The sequence below is a fragment of the Panthera uncia genome, chromosome C2 (genome assembly GCF_023721935.1).
Source record: "Panthera uncia isolate 11264 chromosome C2, Puncia_PCG_1.0, whole genome shotgun sequence".
NCBI classification, from domain to species: Eukaryota; Metazoa; Chordata; class Mammalia; order Carnivora; family Felidae; genus Panthera; species Panthera uncia.
Genome location: NC_064810.1, coordinates 154260061 through 154269713, shown reverse-complemented (window position 1 = coordinate 154269713; position 9653 = coordinate 154260061). Strand labels below are relative to the sequence as shown.

Sequence of the window (9653 nt, the reverse complement as noted above, 5' to 3'; positions counted from 1 at the left end):
CCCCCCCCCCCTCCCCGGCCCGGGCCCGGTCCCTCCGGCCGGGCCACCACGCACCTGCGGGCCCTTCCTTCCACTTGGGAGGCAGCCGGGAGGGGCTGAGGACCTGGTGGCTTCTAGACCCGTGTCCCTCGGGGCCCGGCACCTGGATCCCCCCGTTCCTCCCGTTCGCATCGGTGGAGGCGGCCCCGGGGGCCCCCGGGGGGGCCTAGCGTGCCAGAAGCCCCTCCTCCCCGCCAGGCCTCCCCGCCCGCCGGCGCGGACGTCTCCCAGTTGGCTCTGCCCGGTCCCCGCCCGGCGGAGGGCGCTCCAGGGCACAGGCGGTCGGTGGTCGTCCGGGGCTTGAGGAACGCTTTCCGCAGCTCGCTCGCGTTTCGAAACACCAGTGAGCCGTAGCCGCCGCTGTGGTCCCGGGCCCTGAGCCGCCTCCAGGAGCCTCCCCGCGCTGCAGCCCGGGCGCCTGTGTTTGCTGGGGAAGGAGAGACGGCAGGCGGGCCGGGGGGCCAGCTCCGGGTCTCCCGCAGGTCCTGGCTGGGGGGCGAACGCAGGCGGCGGGGAGAGGCCCGTTAGCTCAACTCCCCGCCCGGGGTGGGGGTGGGGGCGGGGGCCCACGGCCGCCCGCGAGGGGCGGCCTCTCCGGGCTGGGCCTGCTCGCCCCGCGAGGTGCGCGCCTCGCTGGAGGCTGCCTTCCCCAGGAGCCTCCCCTGACCTTCCTCGCCACGAAGCGCTCCGCCAGGGCGAAGCCAGAGCTGCGTGGGGAACGCGGTACCCCTGGGGTGCCGGGCACACGGGAGCCACGTCCGCGGGGGCCGCGGGCCTCGGGAGGGTGGCCGTGGGACCGGCCGGGCCGTGTCGAGAGGGAGGCTGGCGGTCCGCGCGCCCACCCAAGCGCTCCCCGCGGCCCGCACCCTGCACCTCCCTTCCTTAGGTCTCCTGCGCGCCGACTGGGCCCGCGCGCTCCTGTCTCTGGCCTCCCCTCCGCCCTCGGAGCCCGCCGGCACCCCTGCCCCGCCAGCCGTGGGATGGCGCCGCCGCCTCAGGCCTCCCGCTGGCCACGCGCGAGGGGACACCGCCCCGCTCTGCTCCCCGGTTCCCACGGGTTCGGCTGGGGGCGCAGCTGCGTGACCACCCTGCTCGCGTGTCCTCAGCCCGCCCGTCCCACAGAGCGGAGCGGACCGGACCGGAGGCGCCCCCTCCCCGCCGCCCTGCCCGCGTGGACCCCCGAGGGTGCAGAACGGGACGGCACCCCGAGGGGACCCGGCGGCGTCCCCCAGGGGGAGGATGGGCCGGGACCCGCAGGAAGGGCTGCTGAGCCCCGTGGGCCCGGCCCCGTGTTTCTCAGAGGCGGACAGAGGAGCCGCCCACGCTGTGGTCAAGCCCAGAAGGCTGAAAGCGGGTCTCTGGACCGCAAGCCCGTCGCCACCGGCTCTCAGGGACGGTGGCGGAGTGGCCGCCCAGGCAGAGGCCGGGCCGGGGGTGACCGCAGCCCTCGCCGGGCAGGAGGGGGGCAGGGGCCGGTCCTCCGGCCTGCGGGGGGCGTGGAAGGCGTCCCGCGGTCTCTCCCCCGAGAGGAGTCCCCCCACCCCACCCCCCGGAGGCCCTGCGATACTGTCACCAAGCCGCGGGTGGCCGGTGGGCCTTGATCCCGGGTCCCTCCTCAGCCCGACCCCCCTCATGCTGGTTCTGTGCCTATTTCACGGGCACCCCTGGGACGGCCCGGCTGTCAGGCCCCACACGGGGGCCCCAGAGGCCCCAGGGGGTCCCGTTGCCTAGGCCCGGGTTTCCGCTGGCGGAGCCAGCCCTGGGCGAGGAGGGGTCAGGCGGTGGACACTCCTGTCCCTCCTGAGGGCCACACCGTCACACTCCTTACCAGCGGCTCAAAAGCTGAGACTTCAGGGCAGGTCTTTATCTCAGTGGCTTTTGGGAGGAAGTCAGAAGCCAGTGGCTAGGGATGCCCGGTCGCACGATGCAGCCGGAGCCGGGGGCCCAGTGTCCCTTGAGATGCCCTGTGAGCCTCACTTTCCTTACATGGTTCTTTTAAAACCGAGGCAACCGGGGCACGCGGGGTTCCCGCAGGAGTGCGGCCCGCTCTCGGCCCCGCGAAGGCCCGCATCGGCCAGGACGGTGCCGCGGCCCCGCCAGAGCTGCCTGCCAGCGGCCCTCTCCTCAGCCCTGACCCCGCAGCCCCCGCCCTTTCCCCCCGCAGGAAACCAGCCAGAGAAGACCCAAGGCCGAAGGCCGCAGAACCAGAGGCCCGGCCGTAGACTCCTCCAGCTGGGTTATTTCAGGAATCCCTCGGCCCTCGAGGAGGGCACGTGGCACCGGCCCTAGGCCGAGCCCGCGTCCCCCACGCCCACCCAGGGAGGCTTGGAGAGAAGGGGGCCCGACCCAGGCCGGGGCCGCTGGAGCCCCGAGGGAAGACGCGTCCCTCATCCCACCCAGGAGAGGGGCCACGGCGTCTTCGGAGGACGGAAGACGCTCTTCCTGGGCCTGTCAGGAGGCCCCTTTGGCCATCTTCTCGTCCCAGCAAAAGTAGGCTCCCGGGAAGGCTGTGGGACGCAGCGTCCTAGCTTTCCAAGAGGCGAAGTTAGGAGGTCTTAGAAGACAGTGGGGGGCCCCACCCGAGGCCTGTGCCGGGCGGGCGGTGAGTCCGGGACCGGGCCCCGTGGTGGTGGGCCCCGCTCGGTGACGCGGGGCCTCTGGGAAACAGTCACCTGGACCCTGTTGGAGCGGATGCCCTGGTCCCACCCCCGGGCCTGAGGGACAGGACTTTGGCAGCTTGGCCCGAGTCTGCATCCCAGGGGATGCCTGCCGTGGTGCCCGTGCGCCCCGAGGCTTGGGAACCACGGTGGGGGCAGAGGCCCTTCTCGTTTCTCTCCCGAAGGGGCTGATGCCAAAGGCCCTCCAGAGCCAGCCTCCCGCCCCCCGGCCTGGTCACCACGGTCACCACAGGAGGGGGGGGGAGGGGAGGGGGAGACCCCACCGGGACCTGACCACGGGGCACAGGAGCAGACCCTGGCCAGCCCCCCGGATGCCGCCATCGGATGGCCTCCCTCCTCCCCAGGCCTTTGTAGGCCCTGAGATATGGGGGCAGTTCAGGGAGGGAGGGGGCCGGATCCCTGCCGACAGCGACAGCCGCGTGGGCCTCGAGGGATTACCTTAGACCAGGAAAAGACCGTGGTGGCGTTTGTCCCTGAGCGCGTGGCGCAAGTCACGCTGACGGCACGCGGCTCGCAGACACCGCAGCCTCCTCTCTAGACCGTCTGCAGGGCTGGTGAACTTGGCGCGCGGAAGGGAGCAACCGGGCACCAAGTGTCCAGAGCACGTGGCCCCCTCCGCGTGTCCTCTCTCTCGTGACCCGGGCAGGAGGACGCGGGGCGGCGCGGGTAAGCCCAGGCCGGCGGGCCCTCTCGGGGAGCAGGACGCCGCAGCCGTCCCCGGACCCCAACAGGCACAGGGCAGCCCGACCGGCCCGGGGCGCGCAGAGCTCGCGGCCGGATCTTCGCCTTGCACTGCTGCCCCCCCCCCCCCCCAGGACGTGGTGGCCGGGTGCCGAACACCCGGAGGGCGCTGCCTCCGTCTACACAGCTGCCTGGCTCCGAGGAGGGAGACCACTCCTGTCTCCGCCCCGACGGAGACCGCTGAGCGGCTTTAAAGCAGCCTCTCCCCTCCACCCCCCCCCCCCCCGCCCCGACCCCAGAACGCAAGGCCCCAAAACGGGCGCCACGGGGTCGGCCCATCACAGGTGGAGTCAGCCACATCCAGACGGGGAGGCCGGAGCTTTCCACGGTCACCTGCCCCGTCCTGAGGGCGCCCTGCCTGCCGCGGGCCCTGGAGGGCAGCTTGCTGCAGCCGCTGCTTACCAGCCACAAGTCACTCTGCGGCGCCTCACGTTTGGCCCACGCCCGAAGGAAGGACGCAGGCTGGGGTTTGCGTCGACGACCCGAATCGGCCCGGCCACGTGGCCGACTTCCACCCAAACCGTGGGGTCCACCAGGCGGTCGTTGCTGTGCTTTCCACACGCACACGCGGAAGGCCCCGTTTCCCACAGACCGCGGGCATCTTGGGGGCCTCCCCGCTCCCAATTTCCTCCCCGGGGGTGGGTCCCAGGGAGTAGCTAGCCGGCCCAGGGAGGCCTCGGCCAGCTGGAATTCTTCGGGGACCGTCGTGGGACCAGCTGTCTCAGCCCCGAATCTAAATGATCTCGAGGCGTGATGACCTGCCTCTTGGTCTCACGGGCAGGTCCACACCCCCCACCCCCCGGACCCGCTGTGTCCCCAGATTTGGAATTTTTCAGGTGTTAGAAGGGTAACGGGATGCAAAGACGTGTCACAGGCTCCAGTGGGGTTTAAAGCGGAACCTTCTAGGACGAGGTCTTCACACTGCTTTGCCCGGCTCTCGGGTACTGGAAAGTCGAAGGTCATGTCGAAGGCCTTTCTCGACCCTTCGCATCCGGGTGGGCAGCCTGAGGGGCGGGCTCTGGGATCGGGCCAGTGGTGTGCCCTTGGCCAGGCCCCTGAGCCTCAGCGCCCCCACGGCGAAGCAGGGGCAGTGCGCCACCTGCCCACCCCTCAGTGGGGCGCTCTCAGAGCGACCCCACGCGCTCACTTTGCCCCTCCCAGGGGCACCTCCCAGGACCTGCTTCCATCTCATTCTCCACAAGCTCGGGGGAGCCCCTGGTGCCCGGAGCCGACCCACAGACCGCTCGGCCTCAGAAGTTCCCAGGCTCACCTTCTCCTCGCAGCCTGCGGTCTCCACTGCTTGCCTCCTCCGTGCTTTCTCTTACGCCCACGCTGGAGCGCGTCTGGACTCCTGTCTCTGGCCTTTACTGCTCCCTCAGGGCCTCTGCTCTTGCCAAAGCCCCCACCCCTGTTCAGTGTTGAGATCACCTCCCCATACTTGTGGGGTACAGACCTGCAAGGAATCTGTCAGCCAGGTGCATCACCCACGGGGCCCAGCGCAAGATGAAAATGCGGTGTCCTTGCTCGAAAGGTATTGAGAAGTTCAAGACAACAACGTAAGAGCAGAGCGTTGACTAAATCGAGGGGACCCTTCTGAGCCGGGGCCAGGGGTGGGTGACGGGCCTCACACACTCAGTCTCCACCTTCATGCCGGCCTGCCACCAGGCACCGCTCCTTCCAGCAGTGCCCCCCGGCCTCCAGTGCCTCCGGTATTCCGGTCCAGAAATCAACATCCTAGGGAAAGGAGGAATGAGCCAAGAGGCAAGGTAGACAGTCCCTCAGCAAAGTCCACTCCGGGCTCCTGGTGATCCCCATCCGCCCAGCGGTTCAGTTCTCTGACCCTGGCATTCGGCTCCGATTCCCCCCCCGGACTCACCCTCCTTGGAACTCTCAGGACCCTCCCAGCGGTGCCCTGCCACACGTCACCATCGCTGGTCTTCCTCTGGTACTAATCGAAATCGTCATGTCATTCCCTAAGGGGACTATGAACTCGCAAGGACCAAGATTCAGCTTTTTTTCGCTTCCTAACTTCTCATCCTGTAACACTCTGCTTCGAGTGGGTTGTCCGCCAATACTCTGTTCTGGAGTCAGGGGTCCTCAAAAATACAGCATACTGGGAGTCCTGTTAGCTCAAGGAGGGCTGAATCCCACTTCCCCTCCTCATCTATCCCTCCCCAGATCCCAGGGGGGCGGCTGTGGGGGCAGAGAGGCAAAAGGGCAACCTAAGTCTGATGTGTCCTTCAGTGGAGGGCTTAGGAGATATCGTCTCAGTGGTGGGTCACATTGGCCCTTGGTCTGTCCTAAGACGCTTTAAAAGCAAGACCCCCAAGGGATCTTCCTGATTCCGAGTAACTGTATGCCAAAATGAAAACCAACACTTTTTACGTGAATAAAACAATCCAGCAGTCAACAGTGTGAAATGCGTCCGGGATTGTAATAAAACACTATCAACCGAGAATTCTGTACCCGATGGAAATGTCCTTCACGAATTAAAAGTACTTTTTTAGACAAGTAGAAGCTGACAGAATATACTGTCAGCAGACCTGCACTGTAAGAAAATTTCAAGTTCTAAAGACAGAAGGAAAATACCAAACTGTGGATACACAGAGTGAAGAGTGGTCAGGATAAAGGTCCTGGCAAAAGAAGAGACGTTCCCCTCAGGTTTCATCTCTTAAAAAGGAAACAATTTAAAACAAAAATATTTATGCCTACGTAAAAATAAAACGTATGCCAACAATAGCACAATGAATAGGGAGAGGAAAATGGAAGTGTACAGTGGTAAGGTTCTTACATTCTACATGAGGTAGATTGTGGGGTTTTGTTTTTGTTCTGAGAGAGAGAGAGAGAGAGAGAGAGAGAGATGATGTGTGCCAGCAGGGGAAAGGAGCAGAGGGAGAGAAAGAGAATCTTAAGCAGGTTCCACATTCAGTGTGGAGCCTCACATGGGACTCAGTCCCACACCCCTGGGATCATGACCTGAGCTGGATCTGACAAGAGTTGGATCGACCAACTGAGCCACCCAGGCGCCCCTAGATTGCGGTTTTATACATGGGTGTGTGTGTGTGTGTGTGTGTACACACACACATATGTACATACATGTATATGTATACATATCCCTATAGCAACCACTAAAAAATTAAAGAGGCACAGCCAAGAAGCCAATAAAGAAGCTTAGTTAAACAAAAAGAAGCGAGTAAAAGAGTGGAAAAGAAACAAGAAATAGATAAGACAAATAGAAAACCAGGAAGGTGGTAGATTTAGACAACCAGGTTGAGAATTATGCTAAATGCAATTGATCTAAAACACTCCAAATAAAAGGGAAAGATTTGCAGATTGCATAAAAAGTCCCCACTATATGCTTGCTATCTGTAAAAACAATCCAAAAACAAAACAACTCTACCTTAAATATAAAGACAAAGGTTAAAAGTAAAAAGATGGAAAGGAAAAAGAGGGAAAAAGATACAGTCCTACAAATCAAAGAAAGCTGAGTGGCTATATCACACCAAGTAGATTTCATGACAGAGAATAATTTACCAGAGATAAAGAGGAACATTTCATAATGATGAAAAAGATCAATTTGTCGGGAGGATTTAACAATCTTAAATGTGCGTGTACCTGACAACAAAGCTTCAGCTAGAACTAAATAAACCTGATAGAACTAAAAGGACAAATGGCAAATCCACAATTAGGGATTTCAATACTCCTTCCTCACCAAGTGATACGAGACAAAAAGTAAGCATACAGAAGTCTCAAATCGACATTAGGAAGCAACTTAACTAACTGACAAAGAACACTTTACCGAGAACCGTACTTTTCCGGCACTCACAAAAACAAAAACATTCACCAAGGAAGTCCATTTAGCTGAGCCATAAGAAGAGTTTTGGTAAGCTTAAAAACATTTAACTATACAAAGCCTAACTTCTGGCCAAAACAGAACTGCACTAGAAATTAGTAACAGAAACTTATGTGGAAAATCTCTAAATATTTGGAAATGAAATACCTTTCAAAACATAACATGATTTAGCTTTTAAAAGGGTCACTCACACAAAAGACTCCGAATAGCCAAAATCATGTTGAAAAAGAAAACCAAAGTGGGAGGCATCACAATCCCGGACTTTAGCCTCTACTACAAAGCTGTAATCATGAAGACAGTATGGTATTGGCACAAAAACAGACACAGAGACCAGTGGAATAGAACAGAGAACCCAGAATTAGACCCACAAATTATGGCCAACTAATCTTTGACAAAGCAGGAAAGAGCATCCGACGGAAAAAGACACTCTCTGTAGCACATGGTGCTGGGAAAACTGGACAACAACATGCAGAAGAATGAACCTGGACCACTTTCTTACACCAGACACAAAAATAAACTCAAAATGGATGAAAGACCTAAATGTGAGACAGGAAACCATCAAAACCTTACGGGAGGAAACAGGCAATAACCTCTTTGATCTCACCACAGCAACTTCTTACTCGACATGTCTCCAAAGGCAAGGGAAATAAAAGCAAAAATGAACTATTGGGACCTCATCAAGATAAAAAGCTTCTGCAAAGCAAACAATCAACAAAACTTAAAGGCAACCGGCAGAATGGGAGAAGATAGTTGCAGATGACATTCCAGATAAAGGGTTAGTAACCAGAACTTAGCAAACTCAACACCCACAAAACAAATAATCCAGTGAAGAAATGGGCAGAAGCCATGAATAGACATTTCTCCAAAGAAGACATCCAGATGGCCAACAGGCACGTGAAGAGGCTCAACGTCACTCCTCATCAGGGAAATACAAATCAAAACCACACTGAGATACCACCTCACGCCGGTCAGAGTGGCTGAAATGAACAAATCAGGAGACTCTAGAGGCTGGCGAGGATGTGGAGACACGGGAACCCTCTTGCACTGTCGGTGGGAATGCAAACTGGTGTAGCTGCTCTGGAAAACGGTGTGGAGGTTCCTCAAAAAATTAAAACCAGATCTACCCTATGAGCCAGCAATAGCACTGCTAGGAATTGACCCAAGGGAGACAGGATGCTGAGGCACAGGGGCACTTGTACCCCAGTGTTTATGGCAGCACTTTCAACAACAGCCAAATGATGGAAAGAGCCCAAATGTCCATCCTCTGATGAATGGAGAAAGAAATTGTGGTTTATATACACAATGGAGTACTACGTGGCAGTGAGAAAGAATGAAATCTGGCCAGTTACAACAGTGTGGATGAAACAGGAGGGTATTCTCCTAAGTGAAGTAAGTCAGACAAAGACAGGTATCATGTTTTCACTCGTGTGGAATTTGAGAAACTTAACAGAAGCCATGGGGGAGGGGAAGAGGAAAAATAGTTTCAAGCAGGGAGGGAGGCCAACCATAAGAGACTCTTAAATACAGAGAACAAACTGAGGGTTGCTGGGGGCGGGGAGTGGGGGGAGGGGAAGCCGGGGGAGGGGCACCGAGGAGGACACTTGCTGGGATGAGCACTGAGTGTGGTATGGAAGCGATGAATCGTGGGAAGCCCCTGCCGAAACCAAGAGCACACTGTATACGCTGTGTGTTAGTATGTTAGCCAGCTTGACGATAAATCGTATTCAAAAAACAAAGAAAGAAAACAGAAACAAAACAGAACAGTAAAAGGATCACTTGCACTGCCGAATGGAGAACACACAAGAGAAAGGCAAGGGCAGAAGCGGCAAGGTGCCCCAGGAGGAATTTACAGTCGTGCACTTGAGTGCGTGTGAGTTGTGTGAAGACGATGGTGTCATGGGCTAGAGTGTTTGTAGTGAAGGCAGTAAGAAAGGGTGAATTTGTGTGTGTGTCGTTTTTATGGTCTTTTTTTTTTTTTTAACGTTTTAGTTATTTTTGAGAGAGAGACAGAATCCAAAGCAGGCTCCAGGCTCTGAGCTGTCAGCACAAAGCCCGATGTGGGGCTCAAACTCACCGATCGGGAGATGATGACCTGAGCCGAAGTCAACGTTTAACCGAGAGCCACCCAGGCGCCCCAAGAAGGGGTCAATTTTTGAATGGTGCATAAGATTTTCTGTTTGGGGGGTACTTAGCTGCTCAGTCATCTGAGCGTCTGACTCGATTTCAGCTCAGGTCATGATCCCAGGGTCATGGGGATCAAGCACACTCAGTGTGGAGCCTGCCTGCGATGGTCTCTCTCTCCCTCTTCCCTCTGCCACTCCCCCCCCCCCCCCCCCCCCCCC

The 9653-nt window shown here is 58.6% G+C and overlaps 1 protein-coding gene across 2 annotated transcripts in view; it reads left to right on the top strand.

Moving 5' to 3' along the window:
* The window catches only part of ANO10 (anoctamin 10), a 225618-nt gene that overhangs the window by 206051 nt on the left and 9914 nt on the right, over positions 1-9653 (top strand). The gene's annotated exons all lie outside the window — the stretch shown is intronic.